The following is a 21,923-nucleotide window of genomic DNA, read 5'->3' as shown; positions in this document are numbered from 1 at the left end:
GCCCTATTTATTTGTTTATTTATTTATTTATTTGAAATAGGATCTTGCTAAGTTACCATGAGCTGGCCTCTAACCTGCGAGAACTGTGATCCTCCTGTCTCAGCTTCCCAAATACTGGGATTACAGACATGTACCATCATGCCTGGCTGAGAATGTAAGGCTTTTTGTATAGATATATTTGAAATTTTTCAAATAAATTTTTTTGTCAGTTTGTAGGTCTTTTCTTACTTTTTTAAATGTGTTTGGGGAGGGTGGGTGGGTAGGTAGGTGTGTGTGTGTGTGTGTGTGTGTGTGTGTGTGTGTGTGTGTGTTATTGGAGTTTGAACCCAGAGGCATTCTACCATTCTACTTCTGAGCTATGCCCCCGGCCTTATTTTATTTTTTATTTTGAAACAGCGTCTTGCTAGCTGGGTGTGGTGACACCTGCTTGTAATCCCAGTACTTGGGAGGCTGAGAGAAAAGGATCCAGGTTCACAGACAACCTCGGCTACTTAGTGAAGTCCTCCACAACTTAGTGAGACCCTGTTCCAAAATAAAGAATAAAAAATAGGGCTGGGGGTGTAGCTTGGAGGTAGAATGCCCCTGGGTTCCAGCCCCAGCATCACACACACAAAAAAGAAAGAAACAGTACTGCTAAGTTACTACACACTGGCCTTGAAACTGTGACCCTTCAGTCTCAGCCTCCCAAGTACTGGAATTATAGATGTACACCACAAAGCCTGTTACAAGTCATAGCCCTAAATCCCAGTGATCATATATATATATGATTTTAGATAGATAGATAGATAGATATCAATATCAGAGAGACAGAGATAGCATACATATTTTATATAGAGCATTTATATATCACAAAGAAACAGAGAGAAAGATTAATGTAGAAAAAATTCTAAATTTCTTAATTATAGGAGTATTTTATAGAAAAAGATGGAAAATTCCCATAGTTAAAAAAGGAGAAAAAAGAACTACCTTCATTTTTTGATTGTAGACCATTCCAGACATTTTTATGCCTATATGTTTTTACTAAAGCTACTCTTCACCTGCCTTTTTTCTTATTACTATTGTGAATATCAGTGCTTCAGTTTTCTACACTGATCATTGCTCTAGCTGTTCTTTTTTAGAAATTTTTATTCTTTGTGACCTGAAAGCATTCTACAAAATGAATGTATTTTACTTATTTTTACCAATCTCCTCTTCTTGGGCATGATACTGATTCCAAATTTTTTCTCTTATAAAAATTCTTTATCATGTCAACATTTTGGGAAAAAAATGCTGTTTATCTAAAAGGAAGGAACTCAAGAAATACACTATCATCAGTGGTCAGAAATCATCTAGAATCCTTTCTTAGCCTGGGTTTCATTTTCTTTCTCTACTTTTTAAGTCATTTTCTCCGGTCACCAAACCATTTTAGCAATCTGAGCAATCTCCCTTCTTGATCATTCTCTCCCTCCCTGGCTACTTGTCTATCGGTTTTTCTGAAACAACTTTCTCCTTCCCTTTCATTAAGTCCACTCCTGCTATCTCCTGTTTTTTTCTTTCATCCGCTCCTACTGAGTACTATTGACTCATACCATCCTTTGAAGCCTACTGTACAGAAGACACACGCGAGGCCCCACGAGGATCAAAGGCAGGAGAGAGCACATCCTGAGTCCTGCAGGAGCTGAGTCTAATTGGAAACGCAGTGTACATATGCACAGTGGTGTGCTGGCAAATTGGCTCTCCAAGGAGGAAAAAACATCCTTGATGTATAGATTTGCCAAGTCCCATACCATTAAATATTCCCACCATGGCCAAGCATCAATAAGATGTCACTGAGCCATGAGTTGGAAAGAGATGCACACAAAAAATTGGCTCCAGAATACAAGTGCATGAACACGGAAAGCTAATATACATATGTGTGCACATATGTGTGTACACACATGTGTGTACATTATGTGTATTTGTGTGTATACATGTATATATAAAATATGTATTACTTTAACATTTCATGTGCATTCAAGTTGTGTGTATACATACACATAGCCAGAAAAGACAACAGTAGCAGGTATTTAGGAGTACAAAGTCAGGTCATCACCATCATCATCGTTATTGAACATGTGCCACGTGTCCGGCTCTGTTGGATGGTTCACGTGCACAGATTTCCAGTACACTCCTAGAGGAACCATCAGTACCATCCCTTTTACAGCCTCACCTTTGCACAATCAGAGTCTGGAAGAGGGAGTAAGGGATGAAGTCAGCATTAAGTCAAGGTCCATCTGATTCCAGAGCTGGCTCTAATGACCGCCTTCTCCTGCTGTGTCCTGCCAGGGATCCAGGCCAGGGCTCATGCTGTGTCCAAGGGGAAAGCCAGCCATGAGTCCAAACGTGGCTGGCGTCCCCGTGAGGCACACGACAAGCTGCTTCCCTGTCCTCATCGCCTGTCTTCTCTAGTGCATCCTGAAGGCTGGTTTGCAGCAGCACTTGAAGTCACCCTTCAGGTTACTACATAATTCTCTCTTCGTTTTATTTTTCTCCTCTTTCCTAACAAAAGTCTCCCCAAAACTTTAACTGAGGTTTTCTTATGCCTATTCACAATTTGTCTCCTGAACTCTTTTATTAAAACTATATTTTCCTATTAACTAGTTTTTAGCGATTCCTCATTATGAAAACTGGGGGACAAAGACCCTGTATAGCTAGAAAGCGGACACAGATGTGAAGAAGACAGGTGAAAGTCGATGGGCCAGATCGCTCGGCACCAAGGGATACACTTGCCACTCCAAAGGCACATGTAACATCATGTATGTCACGGAGAAATTGTTCAATAATTCTCCCATGCCTTGGCTCTGGGGAGTCTGAATGTAGTTCCACAACAAAAGGAATTGAAAAAAATTGAATGAAATTCAGCAGAACATCACAATGATGATTAAAAGACTGAAAAATGAGGCTAACAGTGGAAAGTTAAACACATCAAGAATCCTCCCACTGAATTAGAAAGCTGAAAGGGAGAAGAGATAGTTTTCCATCTAAAGCAGGAACGTGCAATTAATATTTCCTGAGTGGCCGCCATGTGCTGGGCAACTGTATTTGGTATTTTATGTACATTTTCTCAGTTAATTTACCGCCACCCTTTGACAGTGGCCTGATTCATCTTTATGCTTCAAACGGCAGCACGAGGCTTACGAGAGTTTGGTAATGTGCTGCAGGCCACAGAGCTGACACACGAAGGGTCAGAGAGCAGACCCCTGCCTCACAGAGCTCCGAACCTGCGTCTTCTACTCTAAATATCCCCTCCCAGTGAGTAGCAGGGTTTTGCCTCTGTGGCACTGCTGACATTTGGGCTCAGTTAATTCTTCATTGGAGGGAACTGTTCTATACGCTGTGGGATATTTAACAGCATCCTTGGCTTCTACCCTTTAGAGGCCAGCAGCAGCCTAGTGCTCACAACCGAGTGCCTCTGAACACCTATGCAAAAGAAAACATTTGGTGCGAGCAGCTGTCCTTAGGACAGGGACCGGCAACATGGGTAAAAGAATCATGGGAGTGACTTATTAGAGATTAAAATTCTCAAAAGGTGCTGCTGATTCCACACCAGGAAGGGTGGAGACCAGAGATTGCCATAGTAAACACGCTGCTAAGGTCCCAATGGTTCTGAGGAAGTCGAAAAGAAATGGAGTCCTGTGACTTTGGGTTCATTTCCTCCCCCTCCTCTTCCTCCTCCTCCTCCTCCTCTTCCTTCTCCTCCTCCTCCTCCTCCTCCTCCTCTTCCTTCTCCTCCTCCTCCTCCTCCTCTTCCTTCTCCTCTTCCTCTTCCTTCTCCTCTTCCTCCTCCTCCTCCTCCTTTTCCTTCTCCTCCTCTTCCTTCTCCTCCTCCTCCTCCTCCTCTTCCTTCTCCTCCTCCTCCTCCTCCTCCTCCTCTTCCTTCTCCTCCTCCTCCTCCTCCTCTTCCTTCTCCTCTTCCTCTTCCTTCTCCTCTTCCTCCTCCTCCTCCTCCTTTTCCTTCTCTTCCTTCTCCTCCTCCTCCTCCTCCTCCTCCTCTTCCTTCTCCTCCTCCTCCTCCTCCTCTTCCTCCTCCTCTTCCTCTTCCTTCTCCTCTTCCTCCTCCTCCTCCTCCTTTTCCTTCTCTTCCTCCTCCTCCTCCTCCTCCTCCTCCTCCTCCTTTTCCTTCTCCTCCTCTTCCTCCTCCTCCTCCTCCTCCTCCTCCTCCTCCTCCTCTTCCTCTTCCTTCTCCTCTTCCTCTTCCTCCTCCTCCTTTTCCTTCTCCTCCTCTTCCTTCTCCTCCTCCTCCTCCTCTTCCTCCTCCTCCTCCTCCTCCTCCTCCTCCTTTTCCTTCTCCTCTTCCTCTTCCTCCTCCTCCTCCTCCTCCTCCTCCTTTTCCTTCTCCTCCTCTTCCTTCTCCTCCTCCTCCTCCTCCTCCTCCTCCTCCTCCTCCTCCTTCCCCCTGACATGAGCTGAGCAGCTTTCCTCAGCCATACTCTTCCACATCTGCCTCATCTCAGGCCCAAAGAGCTGGGGCCAGCCAACCATGGATTAAGACTCCTAAAAACAATGAGCCAAGCCACGCATGGTAGCACATGCTTTTAATTCCAGCATTCAAGAGGCGGAGACTGGAGGACCGCGGTTGGTGGCCAGCCTCAGCTACTTAGCGAGGCCCTTCGCAACTCAGTGAGACACTGTTTCAAAAATAAAAAGACTCAAAAATAGTGCTGGGGATGTAGGTCAGAGGTAAAATGCCCCTGGGTTCCATCCCAGTACCACAAAAAATAAAAAATAAATAAATAAATAAATAAATAAATAAATAAATAAATAAATAAACTTTTCCTTCTCTAATTTGTTCTTGTCGGGTACTTTGTGCAGAAAAGCTAACAAAGCCAACACAGCTGCCTTCTTCCTGGAGTGTCAACGGCCCCCTCACTGTGTGTGTCTACAACCCAACAGCCTCTTCTGAGAGGCACCAGCCATATTGGATTACTGTTCACCCTAAGGACCTCAGTCTGACTCGGCTCCTTAAAGAACGTATCTTCAAATGCAGTCAAATTCTGAGGTACCAAGGCTCAGGATGCCAACAGATATATTTTGGAGAGACACAGTTCAGCCATCATGGCTATGAATGGTGGTCTGCATTCCATAGGAAAGAGACAACATTATTCCCTTGGCTATGAATGGTGGTCTGCATTCCACAGGAAGGAGACAACATTATTCCCTTCCCTGGCTGGACAGCAAATAAACCTAGACAGGAAGAAGAATATGAGCCATTATGATGATCCTCTTCCTCACCATCACTCGGCCAGGCCTCAGCTTCTCAGAAGGGCAGCCGTCTTTTCCTGGAAATCTGTGAAGCCAGGGCTGTGTCCCTGCCCTTCCAACCTCAGGTTCTGTCTCCTTTGTGAAGCACAGTGAAAGGAAGACAGCAAGTCATTCCTCCTGATGCTACAGGTTAGTAAAGGACGGCCCTGGAGCAGCCTCATCTCTGGACTGTGGCATGTCTCCATGGTGGGAGCCCCGCAGGGGCTCTCCTGACAGCCCTCGCGGTCTCAGGGTTGTTCTGGATCTAGCTCAGGTCTCCATCTCTCCTCACCTTAGAGTGTAGAGAGTTACCCAAGAGCTACATGAGCTGACGGTTCAGGGCCCGGGTCCCCATTTGTCCTGAGTAGGGGCTCCCCTTCCTTCCTCTGTACACCCAGCACTACCCTCAAACAGCAGCTTCCCACTGCCTGGGGACGGTTAGCCAGGGCCAGAACTGGAAGGAGCTACAGGAAGCCTCCTCCGCACCCAGCAAGTGGCCCAAAACACCCCAAGTCGAGAATATAATTTTGTGTATGTAGAAGGATGGGAGAGGGGATTGAACCCAGGGGTATTCTGCCTCCGAGCTACATCCCCAGCCCTTACCATTTTTTTATTTTGACACAGGGTCTTGCTAAATCACTGAGCACCTAAGTTGCTGTGGCTGCCCTCGCACTTGCAATCCTCCCATCTCAGGCTGGGAGACTGGAGAACATCTGCTTTAAGTACAAAAGGCAGAAGAAAGAGGTGGTCCTTCTGAGGCCCTCGCTCCCCAGAATTTCCAGGAGCCCCCCAAGTCTCCTCTTTGAGTCACTCCTGGCTGGGACATTGATACTCCTTAACACCCTCAGGTCACTGCTGCCCCTGCCTGAGGCCTTTGTACTTTTCCCAGCCACAGGGCAGCCCTAAAGACAGGCCCTCGTTCTTCTTTCACAGATGTACACATGGCAAAGCTCTTTCCCCCAACCCTAGCCCAACGTGGCTCCTTCCAGAAAATCCAGCCTCTGTGTGTCTGTGTTTACACTCTGACCCACGGCTGGGGCCTGGTTTCTCTCCCCCAGGCTGTGACCCTACCTCCCAGGCTGCTGCCATGTGTCTGTTGATTTTTCTCCTTCCTGTCTTCTCATATTTTCTCCCTCTTCCCCATCTGTAAATGGCATTTCTCAGGGCAGCGCTGGACCACAGGCATGTTTCCTGTCTCTGCCGAGCTTGGCCTGTTCAGATCAGTCAGGCCTGCGTGCGCCCGTCACAGCCAGGAGAGAGGATGCAGCTGTGGGGTGTGGTCAGAGGGAAACTGTGGGCCCTTCACGGCTGTGCCCTTCAGGTGAGACTTCTCTCCATCCTGCACTGTTTTGGCTTGGGAAAGACCAACTTTGTTCTGCGGGGGGCTCCTGCCCTGCTGGGGCAGCAAGACGGTATGGGATCATAGCCCTGCATCTTGATCTCTCTGTAGCCACTCACATTTCTCCTCTATAAAGAGCCCTGGACAGGCAGGAGGAGGTGGAACAGCGCCCCCTCTGGCCAGACTGTTGTAGAGGCAAGACAAAGAAGCTGGTGGAAAGGTCTGGCGCCTGGCTGCTGCTCCATAGCACTCACGGCCTTTGGGTTCTGCCCCACAGGGTGCGGCCCTGCAAGGTATGCTGGACCAAGGAGGAAGAGCACCAGGGACGCCTCTCTCACATATGCCCGTAGATGTTTATGCAATGTGTTTGCACAGAACTTCCAAGTCTGAACTATCATCTGGGATTTCTATCCAGCTCCATCTGCTTCCAGAACTGTGTGCAAACAGTAACACCCAAAGCTCAGAAAAGAAGGGACATAAAGCATTTTGATTCGTTCTGACCAGAAAAGCCAGACGATCAGGAATGTGTAACAGAACGTCAGAAAAAGAAAAAGAAAACAGATTGCCAGTTTGGGTCTGAGTCCACAAAGAGCCTCTTAGACCCAAACAGTGTGGGCCAGTTGTACATAAAACAAGCCCCTGGCATATGCCTCACACCCAAAGATGCAGCTTTCTGAACCACCTCACTTTACACAGACCCAGGTCAAGATGCTGGCTCTCCAGGATCCAGCAAATTGCTAATCTTCTCAGAACCTCAGTTACCTCCACTATAAAACAAGAAAATCTGTAAGCACACCCCGAGGATTAAATCCGTTTAAAGCCTTTAGCCTGGCACCTGCCATACCAGGGTCCAGTGAGTGGTAATAGTGGAGACGGTGGTGGCGCTGGTGTGGGTGAAGGTAGTGATGGTGGAGTTGGTGGTAAAGATGAGGGTGTTGGAGGTGGTGGTGGGAGTGATGGTGGGTGGTGGTGGCAGCAGTTGGACATGGCAGTCATGATGGTGAGGCTGGTGGTGGTAATGGAAATGTTGGAGGTGTAGCAGAATCAGCTCGTTCATTCTCGTCCTTTCTACAATCTATTTGCACGTTCCAGGAGTATTAGCACCAGTGATGCTGCCTCTCAGATTCATTCCTGCCTAGAGGGACCTCCAGAGTCACCATGATGCCTTCGGATCCCTTCAGCCTTGCTCACATAGCAGCTGTGTGCGAATGGGTCCGAGCAGTTGCTTTACATCAGCAGACATGGGTCCCGGCACCAGCCCTGGGAATGTCATAGTGAACGGAGACACGTGTGTCCTCGCGGCTTTCCTAATCTCTTCCGTTTCCTGCCTCCCAGCACAGCCAGCTTCCTCGCCCACTCTCCTCTCTATCTCCCCTTATCTCTTTCTGCTCTGAACACCTGACTTCCTGGTTGCCGGCTCACACTAGGGGCACACCCAGTGTACAACAGAAATAGAGGTTTCCTTCTCAATACGAATGAAGACCTTCCTCCTGCCTTTCCCCAAACACGATGAACCAGTACCTCGACATTCAGAAGACAAGCTCTAAGAACCAAGGTGAACATCATACTTGTGAAATCAAATTGGACTTGGAACAGAAGAGGGAAGAACTGAGTGTCAGAATTTAAGACAATATTGACACAGCTTATTTCACCCTGAAGCAGTGGAAGGTTCTAGAGAAACAGAGACGCGTCCCATTGGGTTTTGTAGAAGACATGTTGTCTATGGAGGTTCCAGTAAGTATGAAATGGGAGGAAGAAATCTCAGAGCCGCAGCCAGGACCCTGGTTCCGGTCCAGACCCTTTAGCAGCAACTCACTGCTTTGATTTTCACACCTGCAAATTGGGATCATTCCCCTGAGGGTGAAGGAATTGATTTTTAAGTGGTGAGAAGCTTCTTCTGTTCTTGTGGTTCATTTGAATATCTTTGTATAACAAATAAAGTCATCCTTTGAGCAAGGCTGTGGCTCCCACTGTCCCCGTGCAATATCCACGAGCCCATCTCAATCTCTTTGAAGCCCCTTCCTGAACACATAAATCGTAGTAAGGTCTGAGGTGAGCTTACTTGAAAGAGGGTCTGGGTGGGTTGTACATTGCCCTGAATTCTGGTCTGTGATTCGTCATGAACTGAAGCCTCTGGTGCATTAGAAGGGGACACAACCTCGTGTGGGGTGATTTGTGTGTACGTGCATCTTCCGGGAATTGCCAGGCTCTTCCTGGGGAACTTTCCAACACATAAGAAATGGAGTGATTTTCTTAACCTATCCTGTCATTTTCTAGTAATTCAATTTCCACTAGCCTAGATATTTTTATAGGGTAAGGATAAGAGAATACATTTCTGAGACACACCAAAAATTTCAGCTGAAACTGATAGAGAAGAGTTATAGAACGATGAAGGCCGATGTCTGATGTGTAATAACAATTAAGAAATATTTGGGCTTGCTCATTGCTGGGGACTAGGATAGTACCTGTAGTCTCCTCTACCTACAGTGATGTTTACCTGCTCCCTGCCCCTATCTTGGCTGGTTACTTCCCCCCACCTCAAAATTCAACTCAGTTTCCCTTTTCTTTGAAGTCTTCATTGAATGATCCAGAACACTTTGGACATAAACCCCTAGACCCTTTTAGCCTGTACTAGAATTGTCCATTGAGTGCTGTCTACTCCACCAGTCTGTGAGCCACTCAGAAGCAAAGAATCCGCTTCCTCCCCTTATATTTCCTCATCTTCCGGCCCAAAGACATTGGAGTGAGCCAATTAATTGACGTCAAGAGCTCATTTAGTGTGTATTCTCTTGGACTTACAGCATTACAGATGACCATTTTATCGGTAGAGAAATAACCCAAAATAAAAGTGGATATTTTATGTGGGAAAAATTTTAATGTAATTCCAGAAATCAGTGGTGACCAGGATCTAGGTTTGTAAAGGTCTTCTCCATTCACCTATAGCTTTAAAACAGCAAGCATCAAAAAGATGCTCCCCTGGCTAGGGGATTTCCTAAGGACTGGGACTTTCTCGGGAGCCTCTTTGGTGACAGTGGCTTTATCAACAGCAGAGCAGACCAGCTGTTGAGCCAACCTGACTCAACACCACGTGGCTCTTTTTTCAACTCACTAATGGTCCCTGCCAAGTGAGAGAGCCTGGGAGTCCCCAACAGGGGGCTCTGGTCCCCCATTGTCATCTGTATCTCACTACTTCTGAAAACATTAAGTTGATAACATTTTTAACCAAGGAAAAAAAAAATAGCCTAAGCTTCGCCTAGCCGGGTGGTGCCCCCAGACTCTACCTACATTCCGCCATGTGTCTGCCATTGTCTGGTCAGGAACCAAGAAATTCTTGTGAATCCCAAACCAGAAGTCTTGTTTCCAACACCTCCTGTCAGTACTCTAAGTATTGTGTTTTCAAATCCCAGGGTTTGGCTGATTAAAGAAATGGAGCTTTGTCTTCTTGATAAGCAGCAGGTATATCCACTGGCTGAAGAGGAAGGCTTTTAAAAGTCACCACACATTGGAATCCATCACAGCAAAATGACTAGATTTGCTTTCAGAATTGGCAGATGACGGCCCCCTAAAAACTCTGGTTTTGGTTTAATCCAGCCTTGCAAAAATCTTATCAGTCACTTTTCAAGATTCTCCAGAGCGTCAAATAAAGTAAAAGAAAAAAGTCTGTCCCAAATCAAAACCAGAAAGAGGATTTGAAGACGCCAGCTGCAAAGAAAGAGATACAAAATGGTTGTGTGTCTATAAAATGGTATATAGTTTCACCTGTAATTTTTAAAAGGAAAACTAAGATGACAATAGGGAAATATTTTTATCCCCATTTAAATCGCTACTGGTATCGCAGAACTACAGCCGTCCTTTTGGGAAAATGTTCAAGTACATGAGCACTTTCACCTGCTGCAGGTGGGGATGTACAACAGCATCTTCCTCACAACTTACCAGAAAGACCGAGCCAAAACCTGAGAAAGGTACCTGCCCTTTGATTCAGCAATTTCACTTGTAGAAACCAATTCTAAGGGGAAAAAATTCAACAATTCCCTTGGTGGTTTATATGTCAGGTTCATAACGTTGTATTTTCTAAGTAGGAAAAATCCAAAAATGAAATAGCTGAATAAAAAATGTCACAATGTGTACAGAAGGTTGAAAATTATGGACTATAATACAGCTCAGAAAACATTCCATAGAGTGAGTAGACATTGACAAAGATTTTCTATCAAGTACCACAGGGGAAATATTTTGAGCTTTGTGGGCCAAGAGACAAAATAAATGAAGAGTACCAAGGCAAAATCAAGTTTTAATAATTTAAAAAAATGGTTTACTAAGGGAGATAATCTAATTAATTTTGTCTAATAACACTTTGATTAACTGAGGTTTGACATCAATTTTCCTTATCATCAAATTGACTTCAAATATTCATCTATTAAAAGAAAACAACTTGCAGGGCCAAATAAAATCAGACAACAGGCCAGCCTGCCCTATGGCTGGCTGATCATGCATATAAAGAATTGCTTCCGCTGAGTGGCACATGCCTGTATTCTCAGTACTTGGAGGATGAGACTGGAAGATCACAGGTTCAAAGCCAACCTCTGTGACTTAGCAAAAGCCTCAGCAAATTAGCAAGTCCCTGTTTCAAAACGATTTTTAAAGTTTGGGCATGGTGGCATGCACCTCTAATACCAGCACTTGGGAGGCAGAGACAAGAGAATTGCTCTGAAGCTCACCAGCCAGGTTTGCTGGACAAGCGATTCCATCTCTGGGCATTTAGTCTTTTCACTACTTCTATTTTAGGAGAGTTCATAAAATCTCCCTCCCAGAGTGGCTGTGGGTATTCAAAAAAGTAATTCATGTAAAGCACTTAGGACAATGTCAGGAGCAAAGCAAATGTCCACAGGCCGCAGCCATCGTATCTGTCATAATCAGCATCTCTACTCAGCTATATCAAAAGAATGGAGCAGTAGAAGTTGAAATGATAAAGTGGATGCTGTTTCCCGGAAGCCCCCACTCAAGGCTCGATGAGATGGGCCAAATGAAGAGGTTTTCTAATAGTGTCTCCATCCCTGGATAATGAGAAAGTGCCACTGATTGTCTATTGGAGTGGTCGTCTTTGTTGTTGTTGTTGTTTTGTTTTGTTCTGTTTTGTTTTTTCTTCCTGCCATGCCTCGCAGAATAGAAGGCAGTAACAATATCAAATGGCCCATAACCTCTGTGTCATGCATATTGTCTCTGGCATCCTACGGGTGTCATTGCTATTTTGTTCTCTGTTTGCTTATTTCTGCATCACTCTCCTGGGCAAAATTGATCCCCTCATCAGCAGCTGGGAGACAACTGGCTGTGACCTCCAGCCTTTGGAAGGTCAGCTCAAGAGGCAGCATCTTCCTAGCAACAGTTGCCAGGGAAGATTATGAGGGTGAACTCAGCTCCCAAGAGAGATGAGGACCTAGAGGGCTGAATAATTGGCATTTGTTGGAATGGGGTGGGAGAGGAGGGACTTGCCACTAGGAAGGGCAAACACAATCTCTTCGGTTATGTGTTGTTCATTTCCTTTGTTAGAAGTTCTAGCCAGCCTTGGCGTTTTATTTGATGTCATTTTATTTTCCTAAAACATGAGAGCTGAAAATTATTTAGTTTAAAATGTCCTTGTCCTAACAGGCCCGAGATACTACCTTAATAGGAAATGTTTTACAACATCCCCTTTGCTATTCTTAAGGGAAACTATAGATGTATAACCTGCATCCATAATTTTAAAAGAAACATAATGTCCTATAGTATAAATGAGAAATAAAGTAATCATAATAAAATAAGGTGAATTTCCAAAATCCAAATGCTTGTGAAAAATATAACTAGAAAACATAATGAATAAAATAAGATTCGTGTACCTGTTTTTAACATAGAATCCACATTTCTCCTCTCTAGTGGACTTTTGAAAACAGGGATAAACATGGGTGATAGGTACAGAATCACCAAGAATCCAGTTCTGTGACCTCAGAAAACCCCAGGAAGCCACTGTGATAGCAATCAAAATGTCAGACAGGGGAATGGACTCCAGGCAAAGCTAAGAACAAAACATTATACACACCGGGCATGGTTGTGCATGCTTGTAATCCCAGCATTTGGGAGGCTGAGACAGAAGGATCATGGTTCAAGGACAGCCTCAGCTACTTAGTGAAGCCCTTTGCAACTCAGTGAGACCCTGTTTCAAAATAAAGAACAAAAAAAATTAGAGCTGGGGGTGTAGCTCAGAGGTAGAATGCCCCCTGGGTTCCATCCCTTGTACCGCAAAAAAAAAAAAAAAAAAAAAAAAAAAAAACAAAAAACAGTATATACTTATTTCATTGACATAGCACCTACCTTCAGAGACAAGTCAGGGCATGTTAAACCTATGAAAGGGTATTCTGAGCTTATATATAAAACAGAGTTTCTTTGAGGCCCAGATAACTAAACAATCTTTTAATCACTTAAAAGGCCAAGAGAGAAAAGTAGACTTAGATGGCCTTGCAAATCAAGATACCAAGACTCTCTGGTCTCCTCCCACTAAATGCCAGTAGAACCCTGCTCCATCCCTGTGATAACCAAAACTGTCCCCACAAATTTCAAAATGGTCCCTAGGAGTATCAGTGATTTAGTCCAATCTCTTGTTACAAAGGTAGATAAACTGAGGTTCAGAGAGAAAGGGTATCTTGTTCAAGGTGAACATCAGTCTTCTAATATGTAGTTCAAAAATTAGAACATTTCACTGAGATTTGGTGAATCCTGCTCCTTCCCTGGACATGTGAGCCACAGCGTGGGGTGACTGCTGACATGAATTGTAGCTAATTTACTATCTCTTCTCCTGACCATTTTCAGGATCAACCTAACTATGATTGCCAATACTTTCTGGTCCTGGACTAAATTATGCCATTTTGAAACTCTGCTTTTGACACAAACGTATGATTTCTCTACCTTGCTGCTTATTTCCCTCAGAAGGCTTAATAATAGAATCTGCTGGAGCCCAGCCAATGGTGAAAGATAGAACCAAGAATGCATGGTGGACCACCATCAAGAGTTTTAATTTTATTGTACCACATACAGAAGAACAGTTTGAAGAACAAGAGTTTCATCATCTGACTTTTTAAAAGAAGTATTAAATATTACATATTAGTATTATTAAGAGAAATATTAGATGGGCCTGGTAGCCCACACCTGTAATTCCAGTACTTAAGAAGCTGAAATAGGAAGACCACAAATTCAAGGCCAGCCTCAGCAACTTAGTGAGGGTCTGTTTCAAAATGAAAAATAAAATAGGGATGGGGGTGTAGCTCAGAGAAAGAATGTTCCCGAGTTCAGTCCCTAGCACCACAAAAGAAAGAGAGAAAGAGACATTAATTGACACATGTACAAAGGCAGCATACAAAATGTGAAGAAACTATACACTAGACATCAGAGAATGGAGGCAGGGAAGTCTGTGTGGTTGGGGAGAGAGGGCTGTGATAGGAAGATTAGCTCCGACGTGGAGGGGACCACAGAAGCCCAGCAAACTTTCAGCCGCGTGGTGTGAACTCTGCTTCTAGACTATCCCAGATCGGGGGTCATGAGAAGAGAGTAGACACCACAGGATTAAATCACCCCCAAAATGTGTGACATGTCAGAAGCAGGCTCAAAACAGAATGCTTGGGAAAACCCATGTTTGAGTATCAGAGCCCCGATGTCAGCAGAAGACAATGAGAAGGAACTGGACACGGATAAAGAGAGTGTGGGCAAAAGGAGTGATTACTGCTGGTGCATGCCTCTAATTGCAGTACTTGGGAGGCTAGGAAAGGAAGATCACAGGTTCAAGGCCAACCTCAATGAGTTAGCTAGGCTCTCAGCAACTTACCTCTCTTTTCAAAAAAAATGAAAAGGGCTGGGTATAACTCAGAGGTACAGTGCCCTGGGTTCAATCTCCAGTACCAAAACAAACAAAAAGAGTCACTACTTTTTTTTTAATTTTTATTGGTGCATTATATTCATACATCATATTGGGATAAAAAAAAAAACTTGTGTGTACATACATGTACACATCATTGATTTAACCCCTACCCAATTCCCACCCCATTCCCTCCCCATCCCTCCTTCCCTTGCTTGGCTTAGTGGTTGACTTATATGTTTAAGTACATTGTGTGTTTTAGAGAATTTCCTTCTTCTCCCCTCCCATCCCCTCATTTAGGTTGTCTTGTTTGCTCCTCTATAGGATTTCCTTTTTCATCTAGAGTTCCCCCCATGACCCATTTCTCCTTAGCTTTCACATATTAGGGAAAGCATCTGATTTCTTATTTTTTGTGACTGACTAATCTCACTTAGCATAATGTCCTCCAGTTCCATCCATTTCCCTGAAAATTATGTAATTGAGTGTTTTTTAATGGCTGAGTAAAATTCCATTGTGTACATATCCCACAGTTTTGTAATCCATTCATCTGTTGATGGACATTGTGGCTGGTTCTATAGTTTGGCTATGGTGAATTATGCAGCTCTGAATTTAGATACACATGCATTAGTTTGGTAGTTTGGTTTACTTTCTTTGGGGTAGAAACCCAGAAGTGGTATTGCTGGATCAAATGGCACTACTTTTTTTTAAGGACAAGGCCCTATGCTGACTTTACAGCATGCAAAGTCCCCACAGCCCCCAACCCCAGTAGAGAGGTCATATTAGGACACACTCCCCAGTTCACACTAGGGAAAACACAGCAAAGAAAGGTTCAATAACTTGACCAAGAAAGCACAGCCAGGTAGCGGCATAACAAGAATTTGCAACCAAATAGTCCCATTGCAAAGACTGCACTTTAACCTTCTGCAAAGTTAAAAATAAGGACTAGTAGCCAGTTCTTGGGAGGCTGAGACAGGAGGATCTCAGTTTCATGGCCAGCCTCAGCAACATAGTGAGGTTTTCAGCAACTTATTGAGATCCTGTTTCTAAATTAAAAAAAAAAATAGGGTTGGAGGTGTAGCCAGGAGGTAGAAGGTCCTTGGTTCCTAGTACCACCAAATAATAATAAGAGTAATTGATGATGATGATGACTAGAAAGTGTGCCTTGGATCTAGTGTTTATAAGAAAATGCCAGGGTAAACCTCAGATTTGGGCTTCTACAGTTGTATTGAGGGCTGTGACTCCTGTCCCTGGCTGTCCTTCAGCGTGATGACAGCAGACTTTCTATCTCCTCCTATAGCACAAGCATGAAGATAGAAAATCTCCCATTATGATCATATTGTCTTTCAATAAAGGGAAAAGCATGCCCCAAAATACAGCTTCTTGGAAACAATGGCCAAGGAAACAATGGAACAAGGAAAATGTGTGTCCAGCAATGTAGAGCAGATGAACTCCATATTAAAACATGGAAAGTCAAAAATGAATTGTATCATTGATGCTGGTGATTTCTCCCTCTTATCCTTAGCACTCTGGTTATTCACACAAAGTAGCAATTTCTACACTCGGAGGAATTGTCTGGCAAACAGCAAGAGATGAGGTCCAAGTCCACCCCACAAAAGAAAACCCAGCCTAGAAGAATGGGTCCAAGCATACCACAAGAATGGTTTTCTGCCATATTTAATGAAACTATCCTGATAGAAAAGACATGAAATCTATTGTTTATCCTGGACTTTGAGGGATCCTCATCTTGGCCAAACTCCTTCAGTAGAGGAAAAATCAGGTGATGTTTAAAATCAAACCATCACAGCAATACTGAGGTGGTAGTGAGGGCCATTCGGAGAGTGGACAGATTTGGGAGAAATGAGGAGGCAGGATTCAAACATTGTTTCTACTACTCTGCTACTTATGCTACTCTCTGCTTCTTTGCAGCACTTTCTCTCTACAGCCAGCTGGGGAGAGTTATCAGGGAGCCACCCAGGGCTTGGGACAGGGAGGACCTGGCCCCTGGAGACTCTGGTTCTGAAGGACACCACTATACACACAGAGCTCAGCACTACTTGAAGGTTCCAGGAGTCTCTATGGGTGTGAACACTGGAAGGAAGAGACAGGACACTGGGAGGAAGAAAGTCTACAGCTCTGCCGGGGCAGGGGTGGGGATTTCCAGGAAAGGCCATCGAGGTTGGGACACAGAGCTGAGGGCTGACAGATGAGTCTCCATCCAGATCAAGAGGACCAAGGGCAGAGACAGCCAGAGGAAACGTTCGAGCAAAGGCACAGATGTAGAGAACACAGGGTAAACACTATCCAAGGGTGACTTACCAGCCTTAGCATGCAGCAAAGTTATCCCGAAAGCCTGATTAAAAATGAAGTAGCTAATTCTCCGGTTCAGCCAACAAGAAAAAAATCCAATTCTGTAGACGTGGGAAGGAGCCTGGAAAGATGGATGTTCAGCTACCATCCAAGGTCATTTCTATGCAGGTGGTCCCCAGGAGGCACGGTAGGGGTACCACAAGACTGGCTGGCCCCAAGGGAAGATGGATGAAGATACAGAAGGTGGGAATAGAGAGATGAACAGAGCCTCTTATTCATGGAGGCTGAGAGGTCAACGTGGGAAAGACCACGCTGCACAATGACCACCGCTCCCACTCCAAAAGATGAGCGCCAGGGGTCTGGATTTGTAGCCACCATATTGTTACCTGAGCACCTACTGGTACCCTGTAAGTATTTGTTCAATAAATGAAGGAGTGAATCAATGAACACGCGCATCATGGTAGAGTGGAGGGTGGGCTGGAAGGAGGTTGGGAGCTGGAAGGCTCTGGTCTGAGCCTGGCGCAAGGATGGCTCTACCACAGGCAAGTGAGGGCAGAGAGTAAGCACAGAACTTCTAGTCATCCTGCCTGTCTGAGGCCAGTGAGGCCTCACAGTGCTTCTTGGAGGCGTTTCTACATTTCTGGGGTGTTCAAGAATGTACACAAAACTTAAAAATTTCATAAGACACAATGAAAATTGAAATGCCCTCCAAAGCTTGTCCCCTACCTCACCCAACTCTGGGAACTAGAACTCTTCGAAGGCAGACAACTGGATAGCAGGGATGGGGCTCCTACTCCGTGCAGACCAGAGCACGCCCGGACCAGGCGAACACTCCGAGCTCATTCCAGCCAGAGGTTTCTTCCTCAGGCTTGGCAGTCGTTTTGGGGTTTTTGTGTCCTACGGTCATTTAACTCTGTACTTAATTTAGGTTTAATAGGCAGCTATTATGTTAAATAGAGACCAGCTGAACTGATTATTTAAGACATAGTTATGGTCGTTTAACAACTATGTGGTTTCACTGCTACATCTCAATAAAGGTTTCCCAGCACCCAGCTACAATTACAATTCTGCATTCCATAATTGTCCTTCCCTAAGGCTTCCTTCCCTTTAGCTACGAACGAGAAGGGCCAGGAGCTTCCAGCTTCACCTCTTGATGTGGCCCCAGAACTAGTTTCTTTGCCAATGTCTGAGTATGCCTGAGTATCCACAAGTATCTACAGAGACCAGGAAAGTGGAGCTGAGATGGCAGGTAGCCATGCAGGGGGGCTGGCCCTGCAGAAAAGGGACAGGCTCATGGCTGCAGGCCAGCCACCTGTCAGCAGGGTTCAAGATGAGTCTTCTAAAGGCAGCGTAGCCTGGCTTTGCTGGGAAGCTCAGAAACCACAGCTGGGCCCAGGAGGTGACTAATTCACTTGAGTTGCTTTTAGGAGAAAAGTCTGCATGTAAGAAAGGGAATCCAGAAGAAAACTATAAGGGTAACTGATTCCCTAGAAATATCCTCTATCACAATACTATTTATGGTGTGATTCATGGGCCCAGCAAGTTCGCAACCTGTTCTAACTGGCTAGAACATTGGAATGAGCATTTAGGAGCTCGTGTAATGATGTGAAATTGCTGCAGTATCTAAGCCTGAGATCAGGATGCCTAGCTCTGAACGGAGATAGGACAGTTAGGGCATCACAGAACTCACCTGCAGAGGCACACGTGGCCCACGCTGCAACACACCATGTGTCGTCGGCCCACACATCTGTCTACCAAGGGTGGGAGGTTTTAAAGCTGGTTTCTGGGTTCACACACAAAGCCACTGCCTTAACCCTGTACCTCCCACCTCATTTGCTTCCCCATCCCGTATGCAGCTTGGAGCACATAGCAGGAGCACAGATCAGGGCTTTAAAAATCATCCTTAGATATATTTAAAACATTATATCAATATATAAAGGGGTACATATATAAATGTGTGCATATATATATATATATATATATATATGGAATATGGATGTGTCCTACATTGTGAAGGTGATAAAACAGATTTAAATCATATGAATTTATACATTACCCAGGATATAGCTATCCAGTAACTCTACAATAGCTAACATCTTTTTCTATTTCATACCTGCCCTTACTTCTATGAACTAGTATTTTTTACACATTTTAAGTGACCTTCATTCTTTTGCTAAATTAAATTTTTATTGGAATATTATAATTATACAAAACAGTAGAACTCATTATAACAAATTTGTACATGTACATAACATAATTTGGTATATTTTATTCCTTAGTACCCCCTTCCCTTTCTTCCTCCTTCCCCTGCTTCCCTTCCTGTACTTTACTGATCTCCCTTTATTTTTAATATATGTTGATCCCTGCAGCTCAAGTTTAGTTCTGGCTGCTACCACTCTCTGCTGCCATCAGCCTGGGTGCTTTGATGTCCCCACTGGGTCCCCTTGACACCGCTCACGTTCAGCCCTTCTACCAGCTCCTTCCTACTACCCTTAGAGCCTATTCTTTCTGCCCCCAGCCTTTTTTTTTTCTTTTTTTTTTTTTTTTTTTTTTTTTTGGTACGGGGATCGAACCCAAGAACTTTTTAGCTGGCCTCAAACTTTAAGTTCTCCTGTCTGAGCCTCCTGAGTTTATTATAGATGTGCATGCCACACCTGGTTTAACACACAATCACTCTTAATGGCATGAATCTTCCCCATGTCACAGCTACTTTGTCCTGTGCTACTAGAAGTAAAATCTGCAGTAAATGAAACACAAAATGCTAGTTCAACTTATACATTATTGGTGGGATTGCAAATAAGTACAATCGCTATGGAAATCAGGATGATGATTCCTCGAAATACTAAGAATGGAACCACCATATGATCCAGCCATACCACGTCTCAGAATTTATTCAAAAGAATTAAGGTTAGCTTAGTATAGCAATAGATGCATGTCCATGTTGATAGCAGCAAAATTCACACACACACACACACACACACACACACACACACACACACACCACTGGAGTTACATTCAACCATAAAGAAGAAGGAAACTGTGGCATTTGCTGGTAAATGGATGGAACTGGAGAACATCAAGCTAAGCAAAATAAGCCAGACTCAGAAATTCAAAGATCAGATGTTTCCTCATATGCGGAAGCCAAAGAAAAGAAATGGAGGAAAGGCAGGAAGAGGGGTCTTCTAAAAATGAAGAGAGGTCAGCTCAGCATTTGGGAGGCTGAGACAGGAGGCTCATGGTTCATGGATGGTCTCAGCTACTTAGTCAGGCTCTTTGTAACCCCGTGAGACTCTGTTTCAAACTGAAGAATAAAAAATAGGGGACTTCCAGAATGATAGTGACTGAGGAAAGCAACACATACCAGTCCTGCTGACACCCGATCTCCATTGCCTCAAAAACTGTGTTGTACAAAGCCAGAAAATACTATCAGCAGAGGAATAAAGCAATATGTACAAGGGTCAGAAAAAATAAAGACTAGAAGACTGATTAGAGAGCAGAAAAGAAACCCACCTGCTGTGTGGCGGCGGGTGTCTCGGTGGCACCATCTTACCTCAAAGCACCAGACTCCAGAGACAAACAGGAAAACAGCCAAGGACATGAAGTGAGCAGCTGCAGACCATCAGAGTTGTAAGCCATCAGTTCTTCCTGTGCAAACACCGGCTACAACTTCCAGCAGTGGTGGCCAAGCTCACCATGCCCTCCAGGAATTCAGAGTGGAGCTCAACACCCAAAGAGAGACCAGCCCACTTCGTGGCCACAGGCACCACAGCGGCGCCATCTTGCCTCACCGCACCCAGCTCCGGGGATGATCAGGAAAACTTCCAAGGACCTGAAGTTAGCAGCTGCAGATCATCAGAATTGTAAGTCATCAGTTCCTCCTGTGCAAACATCAGCTACAACTTGTAGCAGCGGTGTCCGAGCTCACTATGCCCTCCAGAGATTCAGACCTGCACGCAACAAAACTGTAAGTGGAGCTACATCCTGCAGGAGAATGCCCAGCGAAGCGCCCCCAGAGACTTGTGCAGCCACAATAAATGCCCTGGGTCTAGAGTTTGCAGTTCAACTCAGCAAAGAAAGGGATATAGACCCAGAAATTGGATGCTTTCCCTAATATGCAAAAGCTAGGGAGAAATGGGTCATAGGAGGAAATCTACACAAAGGAGATTCTATAGATGAGCAAATAGGTGACCTAACTGAGGCTATTGGAGGGGGCAAGAGGAAAATTCTCTAATGTACATGTTGTACTTTAATAAACATATCAAAGTCAATCAATTAGCCAAACATGAGAAAGAGGGAGGGGGAGGGAATGGGGTATAAATTGAGTAAGGGGTTAGTGGGTAATGTGTGCATGTATGCCTCTACCATCTTGTACTCCATCTAAGATGTATGACTACAATGTACCAATAAAAATTTCTTTTAAAATAAGGCTGGGAGTGTAGCTCAGAGGTAGAATGCCTCTGGGTTCAATCCCTACTACCGCAAAAATAAATAAATAAATAAATAAAAATGAAAGAAGATTAATAAAGTACAGGAAGGGGAGCAGTGGAAGGAGGAAGAGAGGGGAAGGGGAAGTACTAGGGAATAAATGACCAAATTATGTTATGTGCACATATAAATTTGTTATGATGAGTCCCACTGTTAGTATAATTATAATGTGCCAATAAAAAATTAATTTAACAAAATAATAAAATGTGTAAAAAATACTAGTTCATAGAAGTAAGGGCAAATAGAAAATAGAAAAAGATTTAAGCTATTGTAGAGTTATGGGATAGTTATATCTTGGGTAACATATAAATTCAGATTATTTAAATTTGCTGTTATATTGCTTTCATAATGTAGGACACATCTGTACCTCAAAGCCCAGAACTTACCTGCTGGAAATTTCATGTGGAAGAAGAATTTCTCTCAGAACAGAGTCCCACAGGGTCCCCAAGTCCATCACATTCTCTCTGAGCTCCCACATCATTCTTTCCAAAATGTCCACTACTCATTTTTACCTTGATATACCACTTTGCCCCAGAACTCCACACACCCAAAGCTGAGGCCAGAACCCAGATTCCTCCCTAGTTCCAAAGGCAGCCTACCACCAGACTTCTCTAAGCACCTTAGATTCCTTTAAATCCAAGGATCCAGATCCTTTAA

The sequence above is a fragment of the Muscardinus avellanarius genome (assembly GCF_963383645.1).
Source record: "Muscardinus avellanarius genome assembly, chromosome: 3".
NCBI lineage: Eukaryota > Metazoa > Chordata > Mammalia > Rodentia > Gliridae > Muscardinus > Muscardinus avellanarius.
This window is presented reverse-complemented; position numbering follows the sequence as displayed.